This window comes from Callithrix jacchus, chromosome X (assembly GCF_049354715.1).
Source record: "Callithrix jacchus isolate 240 chromosome X, calJac240_pri, whole genome shotgun sequence".
Taxonomy (NCBI): Eukaryota; Metazoa; Chordata; class Mammalia; order Primates; family Cebidae; genus Callithrix; species Callithrix jacchus.
This window is the reverse complement of record NC_133524.1, coordinates 70,136,264-70,155,779: the sequence shown is the minus strand read 5'-3', so window position 1 is coordinate 70,155,779 and position 19,516 is coordinate 70,136,264. Positions and strand designations below refer to the sequence as shown.

Genomic DNA, 19,516 nt, shown 5'->3' with positions numbered 1-19,516 from the left:
GAGAGGGAACATTGGAAACTGGGCAAATTCATGGAAATGAAACAACATGCTCCTGAACAATGGATGGGTCAATGAAGAAATTAAAAAGGAAATTTAAAGATTCCTTGAGACAAATGAAAATGGAAACACAACACGCCAAATCCTATGGGATACAGCAAATGCAGCTCTAAGAGGAAACTTTATAGCAATAAATGACTACATACCAGAAGTGGAAATATCTCAAATAAACAAACTAATGTTACACCCCAAGGAACGAGAAAAAGAACAACAACAGCAACAACAACAACAACAACAACAGCAAAAACAAAAGTTAGCAGAAGAAAAGAAATAACAAAGATCAAAGCAGAACTAAACTAAGTAGAGAATTTTTAAGAACAACTTAAAAAATCTAAAAAACAAAGAGTTAGCTTTCTAAAAGATAAAGAAATTGACAAATCTTCAGCTGGACTAACTAAGGAAAGCAGAGAGAAGACTCAAATAGAAACAGCGACAAAAAGGAAACATTGCAACTGGCACGACAGGGATGGAAATGATGATAAGAGACTATTGTGAACAACTATCTGCCAGGAAATTCAAAATCTAGAAGAAACAGATAAATTCCCAGACACATGCAACCTACCAAGATTGCATCAAAAAGAAACAGAAAACCTGAACAGAAACAATAAGGAATAATGACATTGAAGCAGGAGTAAGCACTCTCCCATCAAAGAGAAGTCCAAGATCTCATGGCTTTGCTGGTGAATGCTACCAAACATGGAAAGAACTGGTACCACTTCTTCTCAAAGTCTTCCCAAAAAAAAAAAAATGAAGAGGAGGGAATACTTTCAAACACATTTTACAAGGCCAGCATTACCGTAATTCCAAAACCAGATGAGGACACAACAAAACAAGAAAGGTAAGGGCCAATATCCCTAACGAGCATGGATGCAAAAACCCTCAGCCAAACACTAGCAGGACATTAAAAGCATCATCCACCATGATCAAGTGGGATTCATCCCAGGGATGCAAGGTCGGTTCAGTATATGTGCAAAGTAATAAAAGTGATCCCTCACATCAACAGAACAAAGGACGAAATCCATATGCCCATTTCAATAGATGCTGAGAAGCATTTGAAAAATTTCAACATCCCTTCATGATAGAAACTCCCAGCAAAGTAGGTATAAAAGGAACATACCTCAACAAAATAAAGGCCATATATGATAAACCCAAAGCTAATGTCATGCTGAATAGGAAAACGTTGAAAGCTTTTTCTGTAAGATTTGTAACAAGAAAAGAATGCTCACTTTCACCGCTTAAATTCAACTTAGTATTGGAAGTTCTAGCCAGAGCGATTAGGTAAGAGAAAGATGTAAAGAGCACCTGTATTAGTCTGTTCTCACGCTGCTGATAAAGACATACCCAAGACCGGGTAATTTATTTTTTTAAAAGAGGCTTAATTGACTCCCAGTTGCACGTAGCTGGGAAGTCCTCACAATCATGGTGGAGGGCAAAAGGCACATCTTACATGACGGCAGGCAAGAGAGAAAATGAGAGCCGAGTGAACGGGGAAACTCCTTATAAAACCATCAGATCTGGTGAGACTTACTACCACAAGAACAGTATGGGGGAAACCGCCCCCATGAGTTGATCAACTCCCACCAGGTCCCTCCCACAACACGTGGGAATCATGGGAGCAACAATTCAAAATGACATTTGAGTGAGGACACAGCCAAACCATATCAGCATCCAACCGGAAAAGAGGAAGTCAAATTGTCCCTGTTTGCAGCTGACATAGACTTACGTAGAGAAAACCCTAAAGACTCCACCAAATAACTGTTAGAACAAGTGAATTTGGCAAAGCGGCAGAATATAACATCAGCGTACAGGAATCAGTAGCACATCTATTTGCCAACAGTAAACTATCTGAAAAAGAAATCAAGAAAGTAGTTCCAATTACAATAGCTACAACAGATAAAAAATAAAATCCCTGGCAATAAGCTTAAGCAAGGAAGCAAAAGATCTCTACAGTGAAAACTGTGGAACACTGATAAAAGAAATTGAAGAGGGCAGAAATAAATGGAAAGAGATTCCATGTTCATGGAAGAATTAATATTGTTGCAATGTCTGTATCAACCATCGTGATCTCCACGTTTGATGACATCCCTGTCAAAATACCAATGACAGTCTGGACAGAAAAAAAAAAAAATCCTAAGAGTGGTATGGAGCCACAAAAGATGCTGAAAGCCAAGCCAATCACAAGCAGAAAGAACACAGCTGGAGACAACACGCTACCTGACCTCAAAATATACAAAAGCAACCAAAACAACAGGGCACTGACATCAAATCAGATACACAGAACAATAAAACGTTATAGGGAACCCAGATATAAATCGAAGCATTAACAGCCAACTGATTTTCTGCAAAGGAGCCAAGAACCTACCTGGAGGATAGGACGGTCTCCTCGATAAACGGGGCTGGAAAAACTGCATGTTCACAATCAGAAGAATGAAACCAGACCCCTATCTCTCACTAGATACAAAAGTCAAATCGGAATGGCTTAAAAGACTGCAATGTCAGGCCTGAAACTCTGGAACTACTAGAAGAAAGCATAGGGGAAACATTTCACGAAATTGAACTGGGCAAGGATTTTTTTTTCAGTAAGGCCTCAAAAGCCTAGGCAACAAAAGCACAAATAGACACACAGGATTATGTCAGGCTATAAAGCATCTGCACAGCAAAAGAAACGACCAGTAGAGTAACAGAGACAGCTTACAGAATGAGAGAGAGTATTCTCAAACTATGCATCTGACAAGGGGTTAATATCCAGAATACATAAGGAGCCCAAACAATAGCAAAATAAATAATTATTCAATTAGAAATTGGGGAAAATGCCTGAATAGACTTTTCTTAAAAGAAGGTGTGCAAATGGCAAACGGATATATGAAAACACTCAACATCTCCAATCGTCAGTGAGATACAAATCTAAACCACGATGGGATATCACTTTGCCCCAGTTAGAATGGCTGTTATCAAGAGGACAAAAAGTAACAAATGCTGGAGAGGCTGTGGAGAAAGAGGAACACTTACGCACTGTTGGCGGAAATGAAAATTACTACAGTCATTATGGGAAACAGTGTGAAGATTCCTCAAAAAATTAAAAAGAAAACTGCTGTGTGGTTCAGCAATCTCATTACTGGGTATATATCCAAAGGAGAGGAAATTATTACTTTGAAGAGACATCTGTGCTCCTGTGTTCACTGATGCCTCGTTATTCATGATATCATTATTCACGATAGCCAAGATATAGAATCAACCTAAATGCCCATCTACGGATGAATTGGTAAGGAAAAACGTGGCTGGTATACACAATGGAATACTATCCAGCCATAAAACAAAATGACATCCTGTCATTTGAGGCAGCATGGATGAACCTGGAGGACATTATGCTAAGTGAAATAAGCCAGGCATAGAAAGACAAACACCACATGACCTCACTCATATGTGGAATCTTAAAAAAAAAAAAAAAATTGATTTCATAGAAGTAGAAACTAGAGTACTGGTTACCAGAGGCTGCAGAGGGAAGGGGATGTGGGGCGAGGGGAGAGGTTGGTAAAGGGTAAAAAGTTATGGTTTGACAGAGAGAATGAGTTCTGGAGTTCTATTACACAGTAGAATGAGTATAGAAGATACCAATGGAGTGTATACTTCAAGATTTTAAATCTAGAAGATTTTAAATGTTAACACTGCAAAGAAATGAAAAATGTTTAAAGTGATGGATATGGTAATTACCGTGACTTGATGATTATACAATGCATACAGGGGTTGAAACATCACACGGTACCCCATAAATATGTATAATTATGTGTAAGTAATACATTTTTAAATCGTGAATGAGAAATAAAGTGTTTAAGAGTGTGCCTGGAACTCTTACAGGTGGGAAGCTCTGTAAGGGTAGAGCTCATTACTGGGCCACCAGCCCTCAGTGTGTTCTTGGCACATTGAACTGTGGTGATTCTATCTCCCGTGTGTAGAGTATCTCTGACACCTAACTCAATAAGTATTCATTAAATGCCAATAAAACCAACCAAACAAAAAGAAAACTGAGGTAAACATTAACAACCTCGCATGGTTGTGGTGAGGCCTGAGTAAAGCAGCCGGTATGAACACCCCAAATGAAAAGTGTCCATACAAGAAGACACAGGAATTAAATTGCAAACAGAAGTGAGAGGCTGGGAACAAACATGTTCTTCAATTATAACAGACCGAAGAATCATATTTGCAATATACAGGTAACTCTGACGAGACAATTCAGGAAACGCATGGGAGAACAAACAACAGTAGAAAAGCTAACAACGAATCTAAGCAGGCCATTTATAGAAATACAAATGGCCACTATGAAAGGAATAGGCGCTCCACATCACAAGTCATAATGGAATTAAGATAACAATTGAGATTCCACTTTTCAAACTGCAACTTGACAAACATTTAAAATTGTAATGATGCAAATCGGGTGTCATACACTGACGTTCTGACGCTGGTAGTGTGAATTGGCGCAGATTCACACTGTGCACCAAATGTGCACTCCACATTTGGAGTGCCATTTGTCAGGGATTGAACAGCTTAATATATTTACGATATGGTGCATCCCCAAATTCTTTTTTCCTCCTGACACCAATTGTAACTAGAAGTAGGGTGGGAAAACTGATGCTTCCTAGACCAGAGCCCTGGGGGCTCAGATACCACTGTCTCAAGGCCCATCGCAGGGTTCTAAAAGGGCTCTGTCAAGCCCGGGACAAAACCTTGGGCATCCTCAAGGCCAGGACCTTGGAAGGCTCCCATAGGCTGAGCCTGAGTCTTGACTGAGCAGTCTGAATCAAAAATTACAGCTAAAAAAACTCCGGGATCCGTGAGACACAGTTTTCTACATCCATGCTTCCCTCGAGCGCCCTACCTTGGCTTCCACTAATGCACAGAGGAGAAACCTGGAGTTTGATTGTGGATCACCCGGCAATGCTGGGGTTCTGCTCATTGGGAATTCAGGGTTAGTTTCAGGGTTGTATACTCACTGAGTTTCTTGACATGAAGATGGAGCTAGTGAGGGGGGAAAATATAATTGGCAAGTACCCCGGTTTGAATTTCAGTAAACCTTAAAGTTAACAATGTACAAAATAGATCTTTCCTTAAGTCTTTAGGCTTATATAAGTAGAGTAGCATGGAAATCAGAAACCATCACTTTCAATTAGTCATTTAATCATCTATGTGAGAGTCGTGTGGTGGGGCTGGAAGCTGATTAGAGTGGGTTCAAGGGAGAGCCGGGAGAGAGGAAAAGAAAGCGACGATGCTAGGTAACGAGGCATCTCAGCACTTGAGGGAGTTTATGAGAATGTATCAACTGCTTGAAAAGAGCATACTCACCTACAGGAGGGGAGGGTGAAGATCCAGGCCAGGGACACGGGGATGGAATTTCACACAAGGGACAGGCCCTGAGCCAGAGGCCCAGCACAATGAAGAGTTCTGCCAGGCTCTGACAATAAGTCCTTTCAGACACCACATGTACGTCGCACTTCTCAGAAAACATGAACTTCGCTGAGTCCTGAGCTGGGACTGTATAGAGAAAGCCGCATCCCCCAGACTGGTGCCCTCAACTTTGCAAGGTGGGCAGCTCCATTTTTTGGCCTTCCCAAGGAAGAGCAAACTCTTGAGGACATGGTGAGCCTGATTTCCCACCAGCATGGCAGATAGTCAGCCCCAGGAGATCTGGGATCTGGATCTCTAGAGTTCATTGCTGTATCCGCAGTACCTGAAACTGAGCCTGGTGTGCACATAACAGGCCCTCAGCAAACACTCGATGAATAAAGGAAGCAATGTTAGTGCTGGCTAGAATGATTTTTCTCTGTTTTCCTGAACAGGACTGGCTCAGTTAAGGACACTATGCCCTTCATTTATTTTGCCAACACCATAGAGGACCTATCCAGTGGCACAGGCTTGCCCAGAGAATCTGCTCTTCTGCGAGGGTGTTGGAGGAGCTGGTTCCAGGGGGCCCTGGCGTGTTTCACCAAGTGCTTCCAGTGAGAGCCTCCACCTCTCTCACTGCTCACCGCCAAGCCCAGTGGCCTCCCCTTCCTGTTCCACCAAGAGAACCTCAGGCCAGGCCAGAATCCCCAGGGCTCCCAAGGGTCCACTTGTCACTCTGTTTTCCTCCCTAGGGGAGGATACTGGACACTCGGAAACTGAGACCATGGGAGCCGCAGACACAGACCCATGAATGGTGACGGAGCCCCCTCTGCTGCCCTGTGCCCCTGCTCGCCCCAGTGGGCCTGAAATAAATGCTGGCACACTTGACTCTTTCAGTGGTATGATATTTGATGTCCCTCTCCACATGAACATCCACCTCCTGTGATTTGTGGTTTGTGTCTTTCAGTGGAGGTAGCGGGGCAGGGGGTCGTTGTGGAGAGAGTTAGGCACAGGGGACCTAGCCATATGGATTGCTGCCCTTGTGTCTTGGAGCGGTAGGTAGTGCATATCCCCGAGTCACTTTTGAAATAGCACAGTGGTTGATGGACAGTAAACGTGCTACTGGCTTCAAAAACTTCATGTAGGGTGCCTGATGGGCAGTGACTGAGGGATAGCCCTTGGGCCGGGGAGGAGGGCTGTGAGTTGAGGGGCAGAGAGGTGAGGTCAGGAGAGAAGATGTCGAAGAATCCACAGGAAAGGCTTCAGAGGCATTAGGTTCTAATCTGACCACAGCAACCCCGACCCCAACCTTGGAGAGAGCCCCTCCAGCACATGACCTCATCCATCACCTCAGGTTGTTTATCTCTCACTATCACACCGTGTCTTTTTGTAAGCTGCTCCTGATAAGTATGGCAAGAAAACAGCAGCAGGGAGAAGAGCTGAGTCTGGTGGGTGCTTCCCAAAACTGGAAAAAGCCCAGGCTTCTCTGGGATGGGTCTGCTCCTGGCTAAGATTCTGCCGTGGGTGTCCAGCCACCTGCGGTCCCAATCCCCACAGCCTAATGGAACTGTTGGGTTCCTAGGAAACTCGCAAGTTCACCATGCCGCCCCCCGCAACCTGATGCATTTGGCTCTGAGACACACCTGGGAAATATGGAGTGCAGGGTCCCTGAGCGCCCCTCCTTCTCTTCTGTTTTCTACTTTTAGAGTATTGTACCACTGAAATATTTCAAACCTACAGAAAACCAGAAGAATACAGCAGCCAGCATCCTACTTAAAAATGCTTTCCTATCTGTATGTGCTTCACATGTCTCTCTGCCTTTGAGTTAAATACATTATGGAGGCACAGAAAGCATCCCCGATGTAGCCTCACTCCTCTCCTCCCTAGCGTAGGTCTCCCATCCTAGACGTCTGAACACTTCTGGGTCTCCACGCAGCTTCAGAGCTGCTCTTTCTCCGGCATGGGTGCTCCCACGTTGCCTTAGAGATGTTTCTCTGATGCCTGCTGGAGAACATGGGAAGATTCTACCCAGAATCCCAACCCAGAGGGCAAAAGCAAGAACATCTCAGCAGCTTTCACAGATAACTCTGGACCTAGCCCTCTCCCACCTATACCCATGTTCTCCTGAGGTGGGCCCTGTCTCAGTGGGTGAACTGAGCTCTTCATCTCTGTTTTACTAGGAGAGGTCTGGAGCACCATCCTGGGTCCCAGTCCCACTCGGCTGATGGGTATGTGCTTCAGTCACAGGGAGAAGGTCCATTTTCAGCTGCTGTGACGTCCCATGGGCTCAGTGACCGGGAGTAGTTGGTAGGGATGGGGAGGAACGCAAGGCCGGGCAGACTCGAGTCCTGGGCCTGCTGGAAGAGAGGTGGGATCAGATAGATTCAGGCCACGTAGCACAGTCCAAGGTGGCCCATCAACCATTTGCTCCGTCAAGGCAGTTGATACCCAAAGGGGCTCAGTATACTGAAGTGGGTGCAGGAGCAGGTGTGGTGGGCAGCCTTCCAGAATGGCTTCCAAGGATCCCCCCGTCTGGTACCCATGCCCCTATGGAATTCCTTCCCCTTGAGGGTGGGCTGGACCTAGTGACTGGCTTCTAACCAACAAAATTTGGCAAAGGCGATGGCGTCTCATTTCCATGCTTAGGCTATAACAAGACTGTGACTTCCGACCTGCTGGCATTCGTTTTCTCCCTCAGGCTCTTCTTGCACGTGTGCTCGCCCAGATGGTGAAGGCCAGCTGGCGAGGAGCTGATGAAAGTCCCTGGCCAGCAGCCACAGACAAACTGAGGTCCTCAGGCCAGCAACCCACGGGATCCTGCCAACAATCGCATGAGTGAGCTTGGAAGTCAGTCTTTCCCCAGTTGAGCCTACAGATGAGGAACTGGATCCTGCCAACAGCCGCATGGGTGAGCTGGGAAGTCCATCCTTCCCTGGTCGAGCCTACGGATGAGACTGTTGCCCCTGGGCTGCCAGTCTTGGGAGAGACTCGGAAGTAGAGGATCCATTTAAGCCATACCCAGATCCCTGATCCACAGAACTCTGAGATTAAAACTGTTTATCGTTTTAAGCTGATATGTTTGTGGTAGATTTTAATGCAGCAATCAATAGTAATTAAGACAGGGGGAGGATCTGTGGGCTAGGGACTGGGTGCAAGACACAGAAGGCTTGATTAAGGCTGGGAGGGGTTCGCAGGTGCCAGGGTGGTGCACGGTGCACCCACATTTTAGTCAGACCTAGGGTCAAGTCCCAGCTTTGTCGATAAATATCTATGTGGCCTTGGACGAATATCTCGAAGTCTCCGGCCCCAGGTTACACCTCTGTGAAATCTGACTGACACTGAACTTGCAGTACTGTTGGAAAGATAAGTGTCAGCTTACGTAATTCACACGGCGAAGTGTATGAGGCCCTCAGTATGTGGCAGCCATGAGGAGTGATATAGTTGATCTGGGACCCTGCATCCTCCTCTTGGAAGCTCCCCAGCGACTCCGGGTCATTCCAGTGGCAAAAAGCAAAAACAAAAATCCAAACGCCGTGCAGGAAAATTATCTTCCTAGCATGTAGGACAAAGGCATCTGTTCTCCAGGAAGAGAGGCACATCAGAGTGGATACTTTTCCAAAAATTCTGGTGTGAGAGAGGCAGCCCCAGCAGATTGCAGCCCATCGGCCATATCCCTTATGTAAAGGGCCTAATGTTCTTCTGCCTCCCTCCCTAGATTCCTCACTCTCTCCCTGGCCCCATCCCTCCCTCCCTCTGTCACTCCCTTCCTCCCCCTCTCCTCACTTTCTCTCTTTCTCTGCCTTCCCCTCTCACCGATGCCTGATTCCAATATCTTATCCCCACAATTCTGCCTCGTTGTACTCATTTCCCTCCCCCACCCACTAGAAACCCAGACCTTCTTTATGTCATCCTGGTTTTATTCTAGATGAACCCATATCAATGTCCTCATTATGCACTGTTTGCCAGCTTCCCCCGATCACAGAGGATGGTATCCGGTCACTGGCTTCTAGGGAACAGCTTGAGTGGGCATCACTCTGACCTCACCATTATGCCCTAGCGTTGGTGTGTTTAGAAGGCCCAGCGTACGCACTGTAGAAAACTACACAGGGACGGGAGCCCGGGACTCATCCTGGACCAGCAATGGAGACTTCCTGCTATGCCACCTGGATCCAAATGAGATGATTCGGTAAGAGCCGCTTTCTATGCAGGACAGTGTCTCTCATCCCTCAGACTTTCCATCTGGACATCTCAACTCTGCTCCTCTCCTACAGCCTCATCTTTCTCCACATCATGGCTAAAATTTGCCTTCAGTAACCCCCCAAATAACTTTTGATTCCGCCCTGCCTCAGGGCCTTTGCACTTATGGCTCTCCTCTGGAACCACCATTTCCTTACTCAGCCTTTCAGTTGTCCTTTTGATCTCCGATGTTCCTACCCTCAAAAAAAGAACCCTTCCTTCTTCCCTTGGTAACGTTTCTCCCCTCCACTATGCCAGTCCCAATCACAGTGTCCTCACTTGACTGTCTCACCACAGTGATCCATTTTCTCTCTGTGTTACCTTGGCGAAGTTGCTATACCTTTCTGAGCTTCCATTTCCCTATCTGTATGATGAAATATTTGACGAACACACTGTGTACTCTTCTCTATCGTAGCATTTTTCATGCTAGACTGCCACCTCTGGCAGGTCAATTTGCTTGACTGTCCTCACCCAGACTCTCATCTCTGGAGCAGGAGCTCTACCTCATTAGTCCTGGAACAGCCAGTACCTGGACACAGGGCTTTACGTACAGCATGGCACCGATAAATCTTTACTGAAGAAAATGAATCAATGAGCATGTGTCCACTAAAGCTTTGCTGTGCTTAGACTCTCTGACCTGGGATAAGGGTGAGAAGTATCCCTTTTATTTCCTCCAACTTGGAGCCCAGAGCCTCCCTCCCAGCATGAGCCAGTTGTTTTCCTGCCTTCCTGGAGGTGCTGAGGCCTTTCCTCCAGTCCAGAAATGAATCGGGACTGCCTGAACATAGGAAGAGCAAGGGATGTGAGACTGTGTGGGACACAGACATGGATGAAGCTGCCACTGCAGCTTAAGGGGCTCAGGCCCAGGGGACAAGATTTGAGGCCACCTTATTCCCTCCTCCCCTTGGGCTTGGAGGGAGGATCCTTGGCTGCAATGATAGCACCCTCCAACCAATCCAGTGGGTTTACAAGGGGCCATGACTTGGAAAACAGCTGTCGAAACCCAAGTGGTCCTAATGGGATTTAATAGAGCAGGGCTTGGTGACAAAAGGATCTCACTTCTAGAACACACACAAGAACACGGGGTAGGGGGGGAGAGAGAGGGAGAGAGAGAGAGAGAGCGAGAGCGGGGGGGGAGGGAGAAAGAGAGAGAGAGAGGAGAGAGAGGAGAGAGACAGACAGAGACAGAGACAGAGAGACGGAGAGAAACAGAGAAAGAGAGAGAGCGCCAGTCCCAGAGCCCCGTGTTCACCACCCACCAGAGACTGATTCACGCACCAAGACAGCCTCACACATTACATCCTCAGAGGCACACCACTGCTGCTGATCGGGAACTGGCTGCCATGAACCTCCTCAGGCGCTTTGCTGTGATGACCCATTTGCACAGAGTCTTGGTTTCTAGAACCTCTCAGGTCCAGGGGAAGACAGGTTTCATCTGTCTGTCACAGTGTCCTCACTTCACTGTCTCAGCATAATGACACATTTTTTCTCTGTGTTACCTTGAGCAAGTTGCTATACCTTTCTGAGCTTTCATTGCTTTATCGACATACTGAAATCCTTGGCTAAATGATCTTCAAATTCTTGTTCTTCTCACGCATTCAGTGACCCTGTGGCTTAGGGGACTGCTACATTCACAGCTACCTACTGTGTCAGCCAACTGCCTAGTTGCAAGTCACCTGATGGCACTGCTGTCCTGGGGGCTCTTATGCCTCCCATGAGCCCCAGTGCAAGTATTCTCAGCATCCTCTAAGGTTGCCCTCACTATTCCCTAAGATACTTCATGACACCACTGGCATCACACCCTGCCTAAAATTGCCTCTTTTCATAGCCCAGGGCTACAGAATGGGTGGGCAGCTGACTTGAGTCTCCCAGGCTAGGTCCTTAAGAAAAAGAAAAAAAAAAAAAAAAAATATATATATATATATATATATATATATATATATATACACACATATATATATGGAGAGAGAGAGAGATAGATAGATATATATATCTCAGTATCTTGAGTCCCATGACAGACTTCAGAAACTCTAGGCCAGGGCCTTGATGCAACCCAGAAGATCTTCAAGGGCCGGACCTTGGAATTCAGGCTAGCCCCTGACCGAGCACACTCATTCTAGAGAACTGCAGCAGAGGAACTCAGGGACTCCACTGGGACACACGTTTCTAATCCTGCACCGCCTCGTGGTAGCCAACCTTGACTGCTACAAGTGCACAGAATAGAAACTGGCTCTGCTTATTTGCAGTTTCCAAAATCACCTCAGTGGCCTGGTCTTTGTGCTTCAAGTGCTGTTCCTCCTCTCCCTTTCCCTGACTAATTTCTTTCCTCACGCATTTCAGGCGTCTAATCCTCTGGGAAGCCTCCACTGACTCCATTACAACCCCCAGGGCTGAGTGGGTGCCCTCTCTGAGCCTTCTCATGGACCCCGAAACTTCCTCCTGTCACTCTCTGCTGTGCTCTGCTATGCCTTTCTTGGCCTCTCCCCAACTGGTCCACTGGAGGTGGCATCTGAGTATGTCGAACATGACCCGCCCTGGCATGACCAGCCCTGGACTCTCACAGATTCTGCAAGGAAGACTTTGTCTCAAAACCTTTCATATATCAACCACCAGATTAGCAAATATTTAAAGGAACGAATAACGTCAAGAGCGACGGTGAAGGACAATGAACACTATCCTACCCTGCTCCTGAGAGAATAAATTGGTCCCACCTCTTTTCAGATCCATTTATCAATGGTTGCTCAGGGTTCAAATATTTGTAGAGTTTTGTGCCAAAATTCCATTTCTGTGTATCTCTTCTAGAGTGACACATCCTCTGTGAACAAGGATATTGGAAAAACTTTTGAGAACTTTAAAAGTTGGGGGAAAAATGTGAAAGGTCCTTGTGTGTGGAAGCAGTTAAAGAAGTATGGCATATCACCTAGAACACTGTGTAGAAGTTAAAAACGATGAGATAGTTCTTCACGAACTGACAGGAGAAGTTCACCCAGACTTGCTGTAAAACGCAAAAATCAAGTGCCACACAATACGTGCATCATGAGCCAATATGTATCTTATGACCCCACGAAAGGCAAGCACATGTTTCTATTAGTGTATGTATGTGCGTGTAAATGCATTGACTGAGGAATTTTCGAGGAAACACATTAAACCATTGCTGAGGGGGCTAGAGATGGAGAGGGGTGGACAAAGGAGACTATTGTTTTATCATCTGTATTTGCGTAACTAAGACAATATTGTAAACAGGTCTTTAATAAAAGAAACTGTTGCGATTCGTAATAATAAGAAGAGTCACTTCCCCTCTTGCAGGAGCTTCTGCGAAACTTGCTTGCAAGCCAAGAAAATTGTGTTGAGATCCTCTCATGTACCCAGTGCTTTCACACATATAATTTACCTGTAATTTATCCAGTTCAATCTCAGGGCTGGCAAAATCCAGTTGACCCCTCCTCCCTGTAACATCCGTTCCAAATTTTAAAATCAACTTTTTCTTGAATCCCTACATACTCGTTTAAATCTCAGCTGAGGGAGACACGGCATAAAGCTGGGGACTGACATGGTAGCCTTTCTTGATATAAATCCCATCCATCTGCAGGGTGTGGGGGTTCGGGGGTGGGTCTTATCACCGTCACTCACAGCCCCTCCCTGACTCCTTGCAGAACTCTGCGTCCCTTCAAGGCAATTGCACCGAGGCAGCTTATTTTCTCAAAGGAGACTCAGAAAGAAAAGAAAATGCGACTGGGCTGGGCAGGGTTGTCCTCCTCACCTGCCATCAGGCTCCGGGGACTGAGCAGCCTGGCCTTCTGGGCCAGCCCGGGACTCATTTCTTTGAAGAATCTCTAGGTTGGTGTATTAGTCCGCTCGGGCTGCCATAACAAAATACCACGGGCTGGGTGACTTAAACAACAGACATTTATTTTCTCACAGTTCTGCCAAGTGGGAAGATCAAGATCAAGGTTTCTGGTGAAGGCTCTCCGATTTGGTTTCTGGTGAAGGCTCTCCTCATGGTTGGCCTACTTCTTGCTAAGACGTCACACGGCCTTTCCTGGGTGCATGCGGTGCAGAGAGGAAGAGACACCCCTGCTGTCCAAATGTCCCTGCAGAATCACAGTTGTCACTACCTCGAGATACTGACAGATACAATGAGCTCTGTGGCCTCTCATCTCATAAGGACACTAATCCTGTCGGAGCAGGCCTCCACCCTTATGACCTCATGTAACCCCAATTCCCTCCTAAAGGCTCTAGCTCCAGATACAGTCCCATTAGGGGTCAGGGCTTCAAACCACTAATTGCGGGGTGGAGGAACACAATTCAGTCCATAGCAGTTGGCAAGGTTTTCGGTTGCTGACCCTCACTTTCCCGCGTTTCTGATTCCCTGCTGTCCAAATGTCCCTGCAGAATCACAGATGTCACTACCCTGACATACTGACAGATACAACTGGCCCCTCGTCCTGCCTAAAGCAACCTACTGCCACACCCCAGGGTTACTAAATGAGGAGGTGAGTTGAGTCTCCTAGCCCGGAGGCCCTGCTGATCCCTGTCACTGCCTTAAGCGTCATCGTAGACGTCAGAAACCCCGGACCAGGCCCTGGGTACACCCTGGAATATCTTAGGAGGGCAAGACCTTGGGATGGTTCCCCGGGACAGATCCCGGCCCCTGAGAAAACTCACTCAAAAACTGCAGCAGAAGGGGCTCAGGGATTCCGTGGGGCACAGTTTTCTCGTCTTGTTCTGCCACCTGGTGGCAGATGGCTGCGTCTACAAGGAGACAGATGAAAACTCCACAAAACCTGGGCCTTCATTCCTGGGAATCTCCGGCAGTTCGGAACAACCTTCCTACTTAGAAAATGAGTTTCTTTATGTGAGAATGAAAGTTGTGCTGAGAGATGACAGTGTAGCTTTCTGGGTCTTCATTTCTATTCATTTTTTAAGTTAACAATGTAAACCTAGCTTTTATTAAGCATTTAAACACAACTTGCCAGTTTGGTCATTTTAATCACATAGCTAGTCACATACAACTATAAGAAACATTACTTTCACTTGCTCATTGGTTCATGTTCAATTACCTCCTAAGTTTCAGTGGAGTGGTGGAGGAGGAAACCCAACTGGAGTAGACTCAAGGAGAGAAAAGGAAGATAGGACAGACAAGACCTGCTCACTTCTTGGAGGAGTTTCTAAGTATTTCGCAACACTTGCTGGAAATTCACAAGATTTTGGTGAGAATTTCTGTGCACATCAGAGGGAATTATGCATTCACATGAAAGCTAAGGGCTCTTTACCTCTGATTTACACAGGAATCCTGTGAATCTCAGGGCTGTCTGGAACCATTTGAACTCTCCTCTCTGCGGCATAGTGTACAAGTGACCACCCGGGCTGTGTTTCAACACCTCTAACGTTACTAATCTCATTACCTTACAAGGCCAGCGATGGCCTGGCTGGTGGGAAGGACATCTTCGTGTGAATCCCATCTGCAGCATCTGTGGTCTTGTTAACCTCTTTCTCGGCTCCTTCCCCTGACCTTGTCTCTGCAACTCTGGGTCCACCTAGAACTCTGTTGTGACACCCCAAGAGCAGATGTGATGGCTGAGGTCCAATCATAGTTTTTTAGTGGATGTGTATTCAGGGGGCAAACACATAATGCTGCATTTACCTCCACCCTATGAAGATACAAAGAGCCTTCAATGCACATCCATTACTCATAAATGACGACGTCTTATGTATCAGAATCACTCTTACAATTTCATCTACAAGGTTCAACTGTAAAATGTGAGAAAAACAGTTCACGCTAATGTCGCAATAGTGCCCACATGAATCAAGTAGGATGACCAACTGTCCCAGTTTGCCTGGGATGGAGAGTTTTCCCGGGCCAGGGGCCTTTAAGGTTTAAAACTGGAATGCTCCTGCTCACGGCAAACTAGGACCCTGTGTGACCTTGACATGCAATGAACCATTCATTGCCAAATAAGATGAGCTACCGCCAGAAGACCTCTACACATCGTGTTCTTTCCAGGAGGACCTTCAGGGCTGTTCTGCTCAGCTAGCAGAACCGTGGCTCAAGCCTGCTAGGAGGGCCAGGAGGAAGAAGCACAGGAAAGAAAGATTGGAGGCGTGGGAGTAAGAGACACAGGAACAGAGGGAACGTGACATACCACCAATGTATCCACTACTGGAGCACGAGGCTGGAGGAGGGAGGGGCGATGGGGCAGGGGCAGAGGAGCTGAATGGGGCGTGGAGGGGGCAGGCCCTCGGCCTCTTTGCACCCGGCAGAGTGACGAGCTTCACCGGTGTCTTCAACGAAGCCGTGTTGGTCCCCACTGGCACATCACAGACTCTGGGAAGCATGATCTTCACTCCCTTCCTTCCACCTGCTGATCTGGTGAGTCTGGCTTCCCTCCATTGTCCTGGAATGTCCTCCAGGAGGCCGGACTTTCGTCTGTGCAGGTCACTGCTGCATCCCCAGCCCCTGGAAGAGGGCCGGGGGAGGCACACAACAGTTGCCGGAGGGGGTAAGGGAAGCCGGGGATGGGAGGGGCCATTAGGAGCCGGCTCTTTAGTTTGTCTTTCAGAATGTGAAAGGGCCACAGAAAGATCCTGAGGAGTTGGCTGTTGCCTCTGACGCCACGGAGGACCCATCCGGTGGTGCAGGCTTGCCCAGGGAACCTGCTCTTCTGCGAGGGTCTTGGAGGAGCCGGTTCCAGAGAGCCCTGGCGTGTTTCACCAAGTGCTTCAGGTGAGAGCTCCTTGGGAGCCAGCCTCCGCCTCTCTCACTGCTCACCGCCAAGCCCATCCGCCACCCCTTCCCGTTCCACCAAGAGAACCTCAGACCAAGCCAGAAAGCCACAGGGCTTCCAAGGGTCCACTTGTCACTCTGCTTTTCTCCCTAGGAGAGGACACCGGACACTCAGAATCTGAGACCACCGGAGCCACAGACACAAAGGCCTGGACGGCGACCGAGCCCCCTCTGCTGCTCCATGCCCCTGCTCGCCCGCGGTGTCCCGGTCACCGGGCCTGAAATAAACGCTGGCACGCTTGACTGTTTTTCGCTTTGTGGCATTTGATGTAACTTTCAACAAGTCGGGTGAACTGGGGGTGGTCAACTTTCGCAGCGGTGGGGTTGTGGAGGGAGAGAGCTAGCATCTCCCTTAGCCCTGTTAGGCTGTCCGCCCTCCTCCTCGAGGCAGCGCTGCTTGTTCCTGGGTCCTGGTGGCAATGGGCTGTGGCCAGCCAACGGTGAGTCTTCCACAGCTGGCAGCTCTGACCCTGGTGGGGCACTTACATGCAGGAATGAGGACGGAGTAACGTCTCTCTCCCCCCAGCAGTGCACACGGTCTTCATATCTGAGGAAAACTGGGCGGTGTTTGCAGGCGGAGGCGGGAGGGTCATGTGGAGGAAGAATCTGTGGATCTCAGAAAAGGCGTTAACCCCTGTACTGACAGAGAGCTCCCAAGCCCCCCTGCCCCACCGCAAGACAGAGAGCCCTTCCAACAGGCGACCTCGTCTCCAACTATGCATTGTTCCTTTACAGAAGATGAGGGCTTCATTTTTTTTTTTTCTTTTGCCTTCCTAAGGTGACCTTGATACATGTTGCAACACAGTATCAGCGGGAAAATTCTGAAAGGGGGGTTGGAGCATAATTGTCCCTGTTAACTAACAACCATGGAGGAGGCCCTGTTAGAAATTGCAACACCAGGAATCCCCGAAGTAAATGGACAAAGATACTGGATGTGCTTTTTAGTATCAAGAAGCCTAACTAGGACGCAGGAACACCAAAATACTCTCTCCCACTCCCCTATCTCTTGTAGTCCTCTGCACAATGCTAAGGGAGGAAAATAAATGCTTTCATAGGGCCTGCCGGGTGAATTACTCACCCTTTGGTTCTTCAGCGGTCCAGGGCCTTTAGGTGCAAATGAAATCCAGATGGGGTAAGGTTCAGGTAGGCAACAGCATTTGGAAATCCCACAGCCCTTTTCCTACATCCGTGGGGACAGCCACGGTGAGACCCATAGGTACTGAACAGACAAAGCTCTTAATTATAGACTGATGGAGTTCTTTAGATCCCATGTCTCTGCAGCTTTTACGATAGCACAGGTACCACCTGTCTCCCCACAATGCCTCTGTCCTCCTGAGCTGGGCCCTAACTCAGTAGGGGAGGCTCAGGTGCATATGGCTGCTTCTCCAAAAGTTCCTAGGACATCACAGCGTGGGGCTTAGCCCTGTCCAAAAGAGGAGCAGAGTTCCAACTCCCGAGGGCTGGGGACCTGTTGGGTGTTTGTTCCTTCATAGCTGCTGTCATAACCACGAGCTCAGTCATTGCACTTGTAAAGGAGTGTCAGGGAGAGTCTGTGCATGCATGTGCATGGGCATGCTTGTGCTTGTGTGTGTGCATTTAGGATGTGAATACTTGTTGAAACAAGAAATGATGTGGAGAAGTCTGGTGGATAGGGCACAACTCGGCAGTCACACTTGAAACCCAAGTGGCAGAGATGGCAACGAAGAGCCCCTCTCCCCACTGCACTACACCCCGTCCAGGGCTCTCCAATCTGATCCTGACATTGTCCAGGTCTGCTTTGCCCAGAACCATATGCCCACTACCCACCAGATGCTGACTGACTCCCACACACTGCACCCCCCAACATCTCCTGAAAGGAATACCTCCACTGCTGATTCAACCTCCAGTTGCCATCATCCACCTCAGGCCCTCTTGGCGTGGATGGACCAGGTGTATTTCCCTGGCTTCCCCTTTGCCCAGGCCAGTGGACCCTGCAGCCTCACAGCAGAAGATGCTTTCCTCTGCCAGCCCCGTACACACAGGAGATTCAACTCATGTTGAAATTTGATCCCCAACGTGGTGGTGCTGGGAGGTGAGGCTTAGTGGGAGGTTGTTTGGGTCATGAGGGCTCCACCTTTGTCCTTGTAGATGTCTTGGTGCTCTCCTCACAGTAGTGAGTGAGTTCTTGTGCTGGTGAGACTGGAAAAGTTCTTGCCGGAATGGACAAAGTGCCCAAGATAGTAGGTTGTTATACGGCCAGGATGGCCCTCAGGTTTTCTCTCTTTGCATGTGACCGCTTCCCCCTTGACCTTCCTCACCACATAATGACACAGCACGCAAGCCCTTGCCCAAAGCCGGGGCCATGCCCTTCAACTTTCCGGCCTTCAGAACCATGAGCTAAATAACATTTTTTTTCTTTATAAATCACCCAGTCTCATGTATTCTGTTATGGCGACACAAAACAGATGCTCGTGCATCTCAAGAGCAGGCCCCATTACCCACTGCATGATGAACCACTTGAGCATACGTACAGGGCAATCACGTGCAGGAAGGGGGAAAGATAGGTCAGCAGTAGGGAAAGGCATGGGTCATCAGCTCTACACCTTTGTTTCTGAAATATGACTGTGCCCAAGTCATGAGTTCTCCTCCTTCGCTTACACCTCCCCCTCACCCGCGTTTACATCACCTGAGAATCCCTGTGCCTGAGGGATGTCTCAGGTAGGTCAGTAAAGTGAACAGTGCCTCAGAAGAAGATGTGGGGTCAGAAATCCCACTGCCCCAGGATCACCGAGCACTTTTGGTGAACAGAAGACCACTGGACTGTGCGAGTGAGCAAGAGAATAACTTACTCTTCTGCCTCACCCGCTCTCATTCTCTCTGGTGCTATGTTCCTGTGAATCCTGGGTAACCTTACGGAGGTAGCAACACTTGTCCTCAGCTGCGTGAAATGTTACACAGCCTGCTGTGTTACAGGAGCTTCACATGCTTTCGTTTTATCCTCCCGCCATCTGGATCAAGGTGAGTTGTGTGATCACCATTCTGAGGTCACATCTCCAGCACAAGAGGGAGCCAGGATACAGTCCT

The 19,516-nt window shown here is 47.8% G+C and overlaps 1 protein-coding gene and 2 long non-coding RNA genes across 5 annotated transcripts in view; 1 reads left to right on the top strand and 2 right to left on the bottom strand.

The window, feature by feature from the left end:
- LOC100399060 (doublesex- and mab-3-related transcription factor C1) overlaps positions 1-19,516 on the bottom strand; it is a 149,475-nt gene that overhangs the window by 77,108 nt on the left and 52,851 nt on the right. The gene's annotated exons all lie outside the window — the stretch shown is intronic.
- Positions 13,558-16,970, bottom strand: LOC144581184 (uncharacterized). Its single transcript, XR_013531722.1, has 2 exons — positions 14,335-16,970; positions 13,558-13,760 (listed from the first exon to the last, which is right to left on the bottom strand). It is a non-coding gene; the product is annotated as an uncharacterized LOC144581184 (long non-coding RNA).
- LOC144581183 (uncharacterized) lies at positions 15,947-16,702 on the top strand. Its single transcript, XR_013531721.1, has 3 exons — positions 15,947-16,039; positions 16,218-16,393; positions 16,548-16,702. It is a non-coding gene; the product is annotated as an uncharacterized LOC144581183 (long non-coding RNA).